At 42.3% G+C, this 10685-nt stretch overlaps 1 long non-coding RNA gene and 1 other non-coding gene across 2 annotated transcripts; both read left to right on the top strand.

Annotated features, from left to right (window-relative positions):
- Positions 1 to 6531: 6531 nt before the first annotated feature.
- On the top strand, positions 6532 to 7408 carry LOC147270876 (uncharacterized). The gene is made up of 3 exons (XR_015115726.1): positions 6532 to 6597; positions 6697 to 6850; positions 6991 to 7408. It is a non-coding gene; the product is annotated as an uncharacterized LOC147270876 (long non-coding RNA).
- Positions 7409 to 10139: 2731 nt separating this feature from the next.
- Positions 10140 to 10221, top strand: trnas-gcu (transfer RNA serine (anticodon GCU)). The gene has a single exon. It is a non-coding gene; the product is annotated as a tRNA-Ser (tRNA).
- The last annotated feature ends 464 nt before the right edge of the window (positions 10222 to 10685 follow it).

Genomic DNA, 10685 nt, shown 5'->3' with positions numbered 1-10685 from the left:
TCACTGTAGCATTGAATTGAGTTCAATAGCAACTCTTACTAAATGACTGTCAGCATCACCTTTAGGTTGTTCGAAGCAACACTTACTACAGGACTGTCAGCATCACTTTGAGGTTACTCGAAACTTTCACTCCATATCTGTTAGCATCATTTTGAGTTCATTAGCAATTCTTACTACATCACTGTCGCATCATTTTGAGATCTTTAGCAATTCTTCTGACATCACTGTCGCATTATTTTGAGGTTCATAGCAACTCTTTCTACATGACTGTCAGCATCACTTTGAGGTTATTCGAAACGTTCACTCCATTACTGTTAGCATCATTTTGAGTTCATTAGCAATTCTTCCGACATCACTGTCACATTATTTTGAGGTTCGTAGCAACTCTTACTACATGACTGTCAGCATCACTTTGAGGTTGTTCAAAACACTTACTACGTCACTGTCAGCATCACTGAGTTGATTAGCAACTATCACTACATTACTGTTAGCATCATTTTGAGTTCATGAGCAATTCTTCTGACATCACTGTCGTAATATTTTGAGGTTCGTAGCAACTTTTACTTCATTACTGTTGCATTATATTGAGGTTCGTAGCAACTCTTAGTACATGAGTGTCAGCATCACTTTGAGTTTATTCGCAACTATCACTACATTACTGTTAGCATCATTTTGAGTTTATGAGCAATTCTTCCGACATCACTGTAGCATTGAATTGAGTTAATTAGCAACTCTTACTAAATGACTGTCAGCATCACTTTGAGGTTGTTCGAAACTCTTACTACATTACTGTAAGCATCACTGAGTTTCTTAGCAACTATCACTACATTGCCGTTAGCATCATCTTGAGTTCATGAGCAATTCTTCCGACATCACTGTCGCAATATTTTGAGGTTCGTAGCAACTTTTACTACATTACTTTCGCATTATTTTGAGGTTTGTAGCAACACTTACTACAGGACTGTCAGCATCACTTTGAGGTTATTCAAAACATGTTCCACATTACTCTCAGCATCACTTTGAGGTTATTCGAAACTTTCACTACATTATTGTTCACATCATTTTTGAGTTAATTAACAATTTATCCTACCTCACTGGAGCATTATTTTGAGGTTATTAGCAGCTCTTACTACATCACTGTCAGCATCATTTTTAGGTTACTCGCATCTCGAACCACATGACTGTCAGCATCACTTTGAGGTCATTCGAAACTTTCACTCCATTACTGTTAGCATCATTTTGAGTTCATTAGCAATTCTTACGACATCACTGTCACATCATTTTGAGATCAATAGAAATTCTTCCTTCATCACTGTCGCATTATTTTGAGGTTCGTAGCAACTCTTACTGCATGACTGTCAGCATCACTTTGAGGTTGTTCGAAACACTTACTACATTACTGTAAGCATCACTGAGTTTATTAGCAACTATCACTACGTTACTGTTCGCATCTTTTTGAGTTTAATAGCAGTTCTTAAGACATCACTGTCAGCATCATTTTTAGGTTACTTGCAACTCAAACCACATGACTGTCAGCATCACTTTGAGGTTATTCGAAACTTTCACTACATTACAGTTAGCATCATTTTGAGATAATTATCAATTCTTCTGACATCACTGTCGCATTATTTTGAGGTTCGTAGCAACTCTTACTACATCACTGTAGCATTATTTTGAGGTTTGTAGCAACTCTTACTACATGACTGTCAGCATCACTTTGAGGTTATTCGAAACTTTACTCCATTACTGTTAGCATCATTTTGAGTTCATTAGCAATATTTACTACATCACTGTCGCATCATTTTGGGATCATTAGCAATTCTTCCGACATCACTGTCGCATTATTTTAAGGTTCGGAGCAACTCTAACCACATTACTGTAAGCATCACTGAGTTTTTTAGCAACTATCACTTCGTTACTGTTCGCATCGTTTTGAGTTTAATAGCAATTCTTACGACATCACTGTCAGCATCATTTTTAGGTTACTCGCAACTCTAACCACATGACTGTCAGCATCACTTTGAGGTTATTCGAAACTTTCACTACATTACTGTTAGCATCATTTTGAGTTCATTAACAATTCTTACTACATCACTGTCGCATCATTTTGAGATCATTAGCAATTCTTCTGACATCACTTTCTCATTTTTTGAGGTTCGTATCTACTCTTACTACATTACTGTTGCATTATTTTGAGTTTAGTAGCAACTCTTACTACATCACTGTCAGCATCACTTTGAGGTTGTTAGAAACACTTACTACATTATTGTAAGCATCACTGAGTTCATTAGCAATTCTTACAACACCACCGTCGCATCATTTTGAGGTCATTCGCAATTCTTACGACATCATTGTAGCATCATTTTGAGATCATTACCAATTCTTCCGATGTCACTTTCGCATTATTTTGAGGTTCGTAGCAACTCTTACTACATGACTTTCAGCATCACTTTGAGGTTATTCGAAACTTTCACTCCATTACTGTTGGCATCATTTTGAGTTCATTAGCAATTCTTACTAGATCACTGTCGCATCATTTTGAGATCATTAGCAATTCTTTAGACATCACTGTAGCATTATTTTGAGGTTATTAGCAACTCTTACTATCTTACTGTCAGCATCATTTTTAGGTTACTCGCAACTCTAACCGCATGAGTGTCAACATCACTTTGAGGTTATTCAAAACTTTCACTACATTACTGTTAGCATCATTTTGAGTTCATTAGCAATTCTTCTGACATCACTGTCGCATTATTTTGATATTCGTAGCAACTCTTACTACATTATTGTTGCATTATTTTAAGGTTCGTACCAACTCTTACTACGTGACTGTCAGCATCACTTTGAGGTTGTTGTAAACACTTACTACATTACTGTAAGCATCCCTGAGTTTATTAGCAACTCTCACTACATTACTTTTAGCCTCATTTTTAGTTCATTAGCAATTCTTACGACATCACTGTTGCATTATTTTGAGATTGGTATCAATTCTTACTACATCACTGTCGCATCATTTTGAGAGCTTTCGCAATTCTTCCGACATCACTGTCGCATTATTTTGAGGTTCGTAGCAACTCTTACTACATGACTGTCAGCATCACTTTGAGGTTGTTCGAAACACTTACTACATTACTGTAAGCATCACTGAGTTTATTAGCAACTATCACTACATTACCGTCAGTACCATTTTGAGTTTATTAGCAAGTCTTAAGAATATCACTGTCACCTCATTTTGAGATCATTAGCAATTCTTCTGACATCACTGTCGCATTATTTTGAGGTTCGTAGCAACTCTTACCACATTACTGTGTCATTATTTTAAGGTTTGTTGCAACCCTTACTACATTACTATCAGCATCACTGAGTTTATTAGCAACTATCACTCCATTACTGTTAGCATCATTTTGAGTTTATTAGCAATTCTTACTACAGCACTGTCGCATCATTTTGAGATCATTAGCAATTCTTCCCACATCACTGTCGCATTTTTAGGTTTGTATCAACTCTTACTACATTACATTCAGCATCACTGAGTTTATTAGCAACTATCACTACATTACTGTTAGCATCATTTTGAGTTCATTAGCAATTCTTACTACATCACTGTAGCATCATTTGGAGATCATTAGCAATTCTTACGACATCACTGTAGCATCATTTTGAGGTTATTAGCAACTCTTACTACATCACTGTCAGCATCATTTTTAGGTTACTCGCAACTCTAACCACATGACTGTCAACATCACTTTGAGGTTATTCGAAACTTTCACTACATTACTGTTAGCATCATTTTGAGATCATTAGCAATTCTTCCGACATCACTGTCGCATTATTTTGAGGTTAGTAGCAACTCTCACTACATGACTGTCGCATTATTTTGAGGTTCGTAGCAACTCTTACTACAATACTGTTGCATTATTTTAAGTTTAGTAGAAACTCTCACTACATCACTGTAGCATCATTTTGAGGTTTGTAGCAACTCTCACTACATCACTGTAGTGTAATTTTATCCTTGAGATTGGGGACCAATAATTTTATTTTCCATTTTTGGGACATGTACTGTACACAGACACACAGATTTATGAAAGTCACTTTCAGGTGCCTGAAATTCCTTTGGGGACTAAAGTCTAGAAAAGTAATTTGAACATTTGTGTGTACTTTGTTTTGTGATGATAAGATTTACACCGACCAAGTCAGCCATATTGGCACCACAATCCAATTGGCATGTCAATAAACATCACCCAATAAACCAAGGTCTTCTGTCTCAATGTATGTCAGTGAAACATACTGTATTGTATTGCCTCACACTTACAGCATACAAGGATGCATGGCGTGGGTGGAACTGCCTGAATCTCTTCTGCAATGGAAGTTTGGTCAACCGTGTGGAACATTCCTGCACGATCCCCTTTGAGTGGGAAAGTAGCATCAACACAGCACCACGTGGTCCACCAGCAGCTTGGATTTCTGCTCCTTGTCTTGTAGTTCCACTTGACTTCTCCAAGGGAAGAGACTGCAAATAGTCAAGAACTCTGGGAAATTTGGTGGCTGTGGCCTCCTCAAATTCCACATTGATGTGGACACCAGTTCAAAGTTTGAAGTGCAGTTATCAACTCTGCACTGAAGTTGTTTCGTTAAAGGATAAATGATTTCCATTGTCCAATGATTATTTTACATTCCAATCCTCTAAAGTGATGGAGTGATACTGTAAATATGTAGAAATTCTCTATTGTTCAAAGTACAGATTCTGTGTTTATACATTGTTGTAGTTTTTATACTTGGAGAAACCAGAATCTAACAGGAAATCACTGTAGAAAGTTGGCTCAGTTTCATAAAGTAACAACTAAATAGCTTCAATTGACAGTGATTGACCTTAAACTTGGCAATTTTAATCACTATGCTTGCTTTTCCACTGTCAAATGAACTTTTTAATGGGAAATTCCTGCTCATAGACTGGTTTGTTTCATACATGAACCAGTAAGAGCCCTGAACTTAGAGAAGAACCTGAAAGGTCCTTGTTCTTCATGTGTTTTTACGTGATGGGCCTTTTTTCCTGCAGTTTAATTCACATTTATCAACAATTAAAGGGCACCTAGAATGAAAATCATTGTTTTTGTGTTTTTGGTGTTTCTTCAACGTCCCCCAGCTGTGGGGAACACACACCAAGTGTGAGGCAGTGTCATAACCTCTGTTTGAAGGATCTCCCCTCTTTTGAATCGCCGTGGGAAAATGGACCAATGCGATTTTGGCTGAAGTGTTACGTCACAGTTCAGTCAGTGCCCCCCCCCCCCCCCCACTCACACACACCCCTTTGACATATTTCGGGGGGGGGGGGGGCGATTATGCGAGCGAGCCGAGTGAGTGCAGCGCTCTTGTGTCGCAACTGGAGCCTGCAGCAGCAGCACTGACTGAGCAGATTGATTGAAGGAATGGCCTCGATACAATTGAGACCTTTGTTTTATCTGCGCTGTCTGTCGCTAGCTGGCCTGGCCTGGCTTGAGGGGGAAGGAATCTCACCAGCCAGGCAGGCTACCAAGGGGCCAGGCCACCAGGAAAACTCCCAGTTGTCCCGACGGTCACCCCGCCGCTGCATATACGGCTGGATCTGCGAATGGGCCGTGGCTACTTGGTATCTTATCTTACGAATGTTGTTGTATGATATGGAATGTTGTCAATTGACAGTAGCCGTCACACTTAGCACTGGCGACAGTTAGCCGAGAAAGTGGGAGTACTTTCTTTTCAGTGACAGTGAGGGCAGCCAATCACCGAGTAGTAGTTAAATGAGGTTGCCAGATAAACAACGGCAACTGATCGCCGTCAACTCATGCACTTGCATAAATAATGAGGTTGCCAGATGAGGTCAGAAACGACCCCAATAGGGACAAATGAGGCATTCTAAACCCAACATGGTAACATAGCGGTTTCAGAGAGCCTTTTAGGAAGCTTCTGAGCCATCACAGACCCAACCATTTTTTGTGGGGTTACATATCACACCACAGAACAAGAATTAATACCCCTTCAACCTCTCTATGGCACCTTTAATGTACTGTAATTTAATGAGTTGGGACTGTGAAAGCTGCTGTGTATTTTTACAGTTTATTCCATGTAATTTTGTGGAACAGTTCATCACTGTAATTTGACGGTATTCGTCTGGAAACTCTGCTGCCAGACTTTTTACCGTTTTTTTATAGTTTTTTTTCTTGACAGTGTACACAGAGGTCTCGTGGTTGAGCCGGGGCACACAGAGTCCCGCCCCCACACAGCTGAGAAACGCAGCTCTGAGCAGCTGCCTCAGTCACACAGAAGATAGACGCGTTTCCTGGTTGGCAAGTGCAGACACAACTTCTCTGAGTGCAGGGTTCACTTCTCTCATTGCTGTTTGTTCACTGTTGAGGTTTTATTCCTCCACCAACCTGCTTCTGTCTGGAAAGAAACAAATAACTGGAGTGCTGCACATCAACAGACTTGGTGTTTGGACACGGACGAATGAAGTTTGGCTTTTTGTTTCTTCCATCAGATCAGAGCTGATAGGAAAAACAATCAGGTGGTTTTATTAAACCAGCAGTGAGCTGGACTTCAGCCCAGGTCCTCAGTCCCACTGTCAGTTCACTTCAACATGGACGAACAAAATCCAACCCTCACCTGGCCTGGAAATCAATAACAATTACATAACAACTCCTTTATTTCTCTCCTGTTCAGGTCCAGTTGGACTCCATCCATCATCATCTTCCGCTTATTCCTTACTATTAAGGGTCGCGGGGGGGCTGGAGCCTATCCCAGCATCTACGGGCAAGAGGCGGGGTACACCCTGGACAGGTCGCCAGTCCCAGTTGGACTCATTCATCTCTATATGGTAGGATTTCACTTCATGAGTTCAGAAGCATCTTCACATGAGATGCTGGTTCCTCAAATTGATTGATTGTTGAATTCTGTGTTTGATGTCTGAATTCTGTCTTTGATCTCTGGGTTCTGTGCATTGAATTCCTGCTCCAGTCTTTGATCTCTGACTGATTCTAAACTCATCAAAGGATCACATCAGCATCTTGGTCCAGACTCCAGATGGTGATTTTACCAAGTGCACCACAGTCCTTGTTGCTGTCTGCTGTTGGGTCACAGCAAAGTAAGGAAACAGCCTGACGGTCCTCAGGAGGAAATCCAACAACCTCCAAAGATGGAGGTGAATCTAGACCTGCTCATGTTGGCCATCCTTGATGAACTTGGGCGGTACTGTGGTGCTGGGATGAGGTCATGGAGCTGATCTGGGAGCAGTCCTGATGTTAAATGATGAGATGAAGGACAGTGTGGAGGCAAAATGGACAAAATGTGTTAACATAAAATAAAATTGTAAACCTGTTTGAAGTCTTATTTTGTGTTTGATGGACATTTTTAAAATCACTAATGATTTTTTGACTGAACGTCCTGGATCCTGTGGTGCCTGATGAGGAGACAACTTGAGTACAGAGTTGGAGAAGAGGGTTTTTGGAGGGGAGATGATTTTTGCAGTGCTACAAGTCAATAAAATGTCATCATTTTTCAAAATGTCCTCACTAAGATGGTTATTAATTCTCTCTCTCCCTCATTCTCAGCTGCTACAGCCTTTAAAGAAAACCTTTGACTGGTGGATCTAACAAAGATCAGATGTTGTCTCCTCTAGAACATCAACAGCTTAACGTTGTGGGCAGGACTCCTACCTGAGCAGGGAGACCCCAATGGATTTCTAGTCCTGATAGGGAGAGGGAGCCTCCTGGGTCACGGAGTGGGGAACCTGATAGGGAGTGGGATGACCCGCCCATTGTGGGTGATTGACAGGGCAGGTTTGATCTATGTTTTCATTTTCAAAAGTAATTTTGAATATTTGTGGAAAGTTAGCCCACCTTGAACATGGAGAAGATGTCTTCTGATAGTGAATCAACTGTCACATTTAAGGATCACTTGAGCTGATAAGATGAAGGCTACACAGGACCAGCTGGAGATTCCAGGGATTGAACCCAGGGCCTCATACATGCTCAGCATGCGCTCTACCACTGAGCTACACCCCCTCTGGTAGAGTCACAGTTTAACTGATGCAGGAACACAAACACAGACACAACATTTATTTTCTTCATTTTAGGGATGTCTGTGTAGGTTCTCATTCATCCAGGTCATCGTAGATCGAAGCGAAGTAAAATCTGGTCAAATGGACGTAAGTTTATCTTGAAGACGTTTCACCTCTCATCCGAGAGGCTTCTTCAGTTCTAGTGAAGAGTGTGGAAACTCCAGCTTATAAACCTATGTGGGAGTGGTCAGTGCTATTGTGGTGGAAACGACCCTCCCGAGACTCACCTGGCCTCCCCAAACGACAGTCGTTGTGCGGTGTCAGGGAGTTTCACCGACCACTCAGATGCTAATGGACTGTGCTGGCAGCAGCAACTCAGTCGCGTTTTAAGGTCTCATATGTGTGAATGTCACTGAGAAGAGAACTGATCTTGTCCTGGTAGTCAGTTGTGTCAAGGACCACCATGCATCTTCCTTTGTCAGCCGGAAGGATGGTGATGTGCTCATCTTTGCTCAGTGCATTCAAGGCCTTCCTTTCCTGGACCGAGAGGTTGGCAGAGGGGACCTTCGCTTCGGAGAGGGCCGCTGTGACCTTGAGTTGTAGTTCATCTGCTTCTGTGGTGGAGAGGTTGTTCTTCTTGATGGCGGATTCTGTGGCAGTGATGAGGTCCACCGTCGGGAGATGTTTCGGGGTGACAGCAAAGTTCATTCCTTTGGCAAGGACGCGTTTCTCAGGACTGGTGAGCTCCCTGTTGGATAAGTTCCTTATCCACCTGTCCTGCGAGTCCGCTGGGGTTGGGCCTTCTGCTTCTCGTTCCCGGTCGAGGCGAGACTGGAGGCGAGCGAATGTCCTTTTCTGCCTCTCCTTGCTCTTCTGATGTTGAGATAGTTGGGCTGTCCCAACGAAGGAGGTGACCTTGTCCAAGATGGCGGGTGGCAAAAATGGCGATAACTCTTGATTAAGGTGATCTAGCTTGGTCTTTAGTCCCTCGATGGTGAAATGGACCTGTCTCACTCTCTCGTTGAGAAGCTGATTTTGTGCCCGTTCCAAAATCTTGCTGGCCCTGTGGCCCCTCACGGTGGATCCTAGTAGTAGGCTAGTGGGAATGAGGTTGTGTTGGCGGCATCGGAGGTTGGAACGTAGATGGTTCCTGTAGTCTGCGATTTTCCTTGCAGTCCTTTCGCATTCCCGCACCACACTAAGGATGTCCTTCCCATAGTGTTCGGCAAGATGTCTGTGTAGGTTCTCATTCATCCAGGTCATCGTAGATCGAAGCGAAGTAAAATCTGGTCAACTGGACGTAACTGAGCCTGTGATCTCAAAGGCTCTGTGATCTCTGTCATTTCACTGTGATGTCAGCCCTCACAGTCTGAAGGCGTGTTCACATCAATCGTGACACAAATTTTCGTGCAACAAGTTCACATGTAAAGTCCATGTAGAGAGCTGAACTGGTGTGTGTACTCGCCGGCAACGTGAGTGACGCGTATTCATGCATTTGAAAGTATTCAACTTTTGTGACAAATTCTCATGACAAGGAGTCCAGAGAGCCTGTCAGCGTTGAGATTCCCCTGGCGTCAGGGAAGTCATGTCAACGGTCCTGGAGCCTGGAGTTGGTGTTGGACCTTGATATCCTGGCACCGATCCTCACAAACAGGTCATCGAACAGGAACCTCGTCAGCCTGAAGTAGCGCTGGAAACGGCCGTCGTCCAGGCGCAGTTCTTGGAGAAAGAGAGTTAAGAAGTTTAGAGGTCCAAGAAGCTTCTTCAGTTCAAAACTTGCCTTTAACCTTCAGTCTAACGCTGTTCCAGCATTGGATGAAAGAGACTGGTGCTCTCATCTTCTTCAACATTGACTTGTTCTATCAGGACAAGAGAATCTGAGCTTGGATGTCATTTAGAAGTCAAAGGCTTGTTAAACTGGTCAACATCAGCTGGTGTTCACTCTGATGATGTAGCGATGGTCTGGATTCTTCCTTCTGGAGCACCAAGCTGCTGGGAAGAAGCCTGATGATGTCAGAGTTGTGTTCAGTGGCTCCTGCTGGGTCCATTTCTGACAAATGGGCTCCAAAGAGTTCAGCTGTTTCAAAGGTCAGGGTTGCTGTTAGCAGACGAGGTGGCCGAGTGGTTAAGGCGATGGACTGCTAATCCATTGTGCTCTGCACGCGTGGGTTCGAATCCCATCCTCGTCGCAAGTGTCTCTAGTTTCTGCTCCTAGATTATGGAAAGACTCTGAACTGTGAGGCTTTTAACTGACACAGATACCAGTTGAGTCAACTTCCCTTTCACAACCTGACCAAAACAACTCTGACACCCAGAGCTCACATGTGTCAATCACCTCTGGAGAAGGTCCCGCCCCCTTAGAGCCATAAAGCCTCCCATCAGTGAAGAAAACTGAAGACACCTCTTGGATGAGAGCTGAAGCGTCTTCTAGAAACCTGAAACAGTCCACTTGGAACGTTTAAATCATTCTACAATCCTACAGTTTCACTGAGCTTTTGTCCAAAGCCATGTTCATGTATCACATGTATATAATATATATGTGACACTCTTTCATCTACTCATTAACAAAAATGCAGTCTAATACCAGTAAATTTGTGCAGAAGAAAACGTTGTTTGTGCTGCTTCTTTATTCATTTATTTAGTTTAGTTAGTA

Source organism: Aulostomus chinensis, chromosome 1, assembly GCF_037954235.1.
Source record: "Aulostomus chinensis isolate RoL2024-O1b breed Wild chromosome 1, RoL_Achi_v1.0, whole genome shotgun sequence".
Taxonomy (NCBI): Eukaryota; Metazoa; Chordata; class Actinopteri; order Syngnathiformes; family Aulostomidae; genus Aulostomus; species Aulostomus chinensis.
The sequence above is the reverse complement of the archived record's forward strand: the minus strand, read 5'-3'. Positions and strand labels throughout refer to the sequence as shown.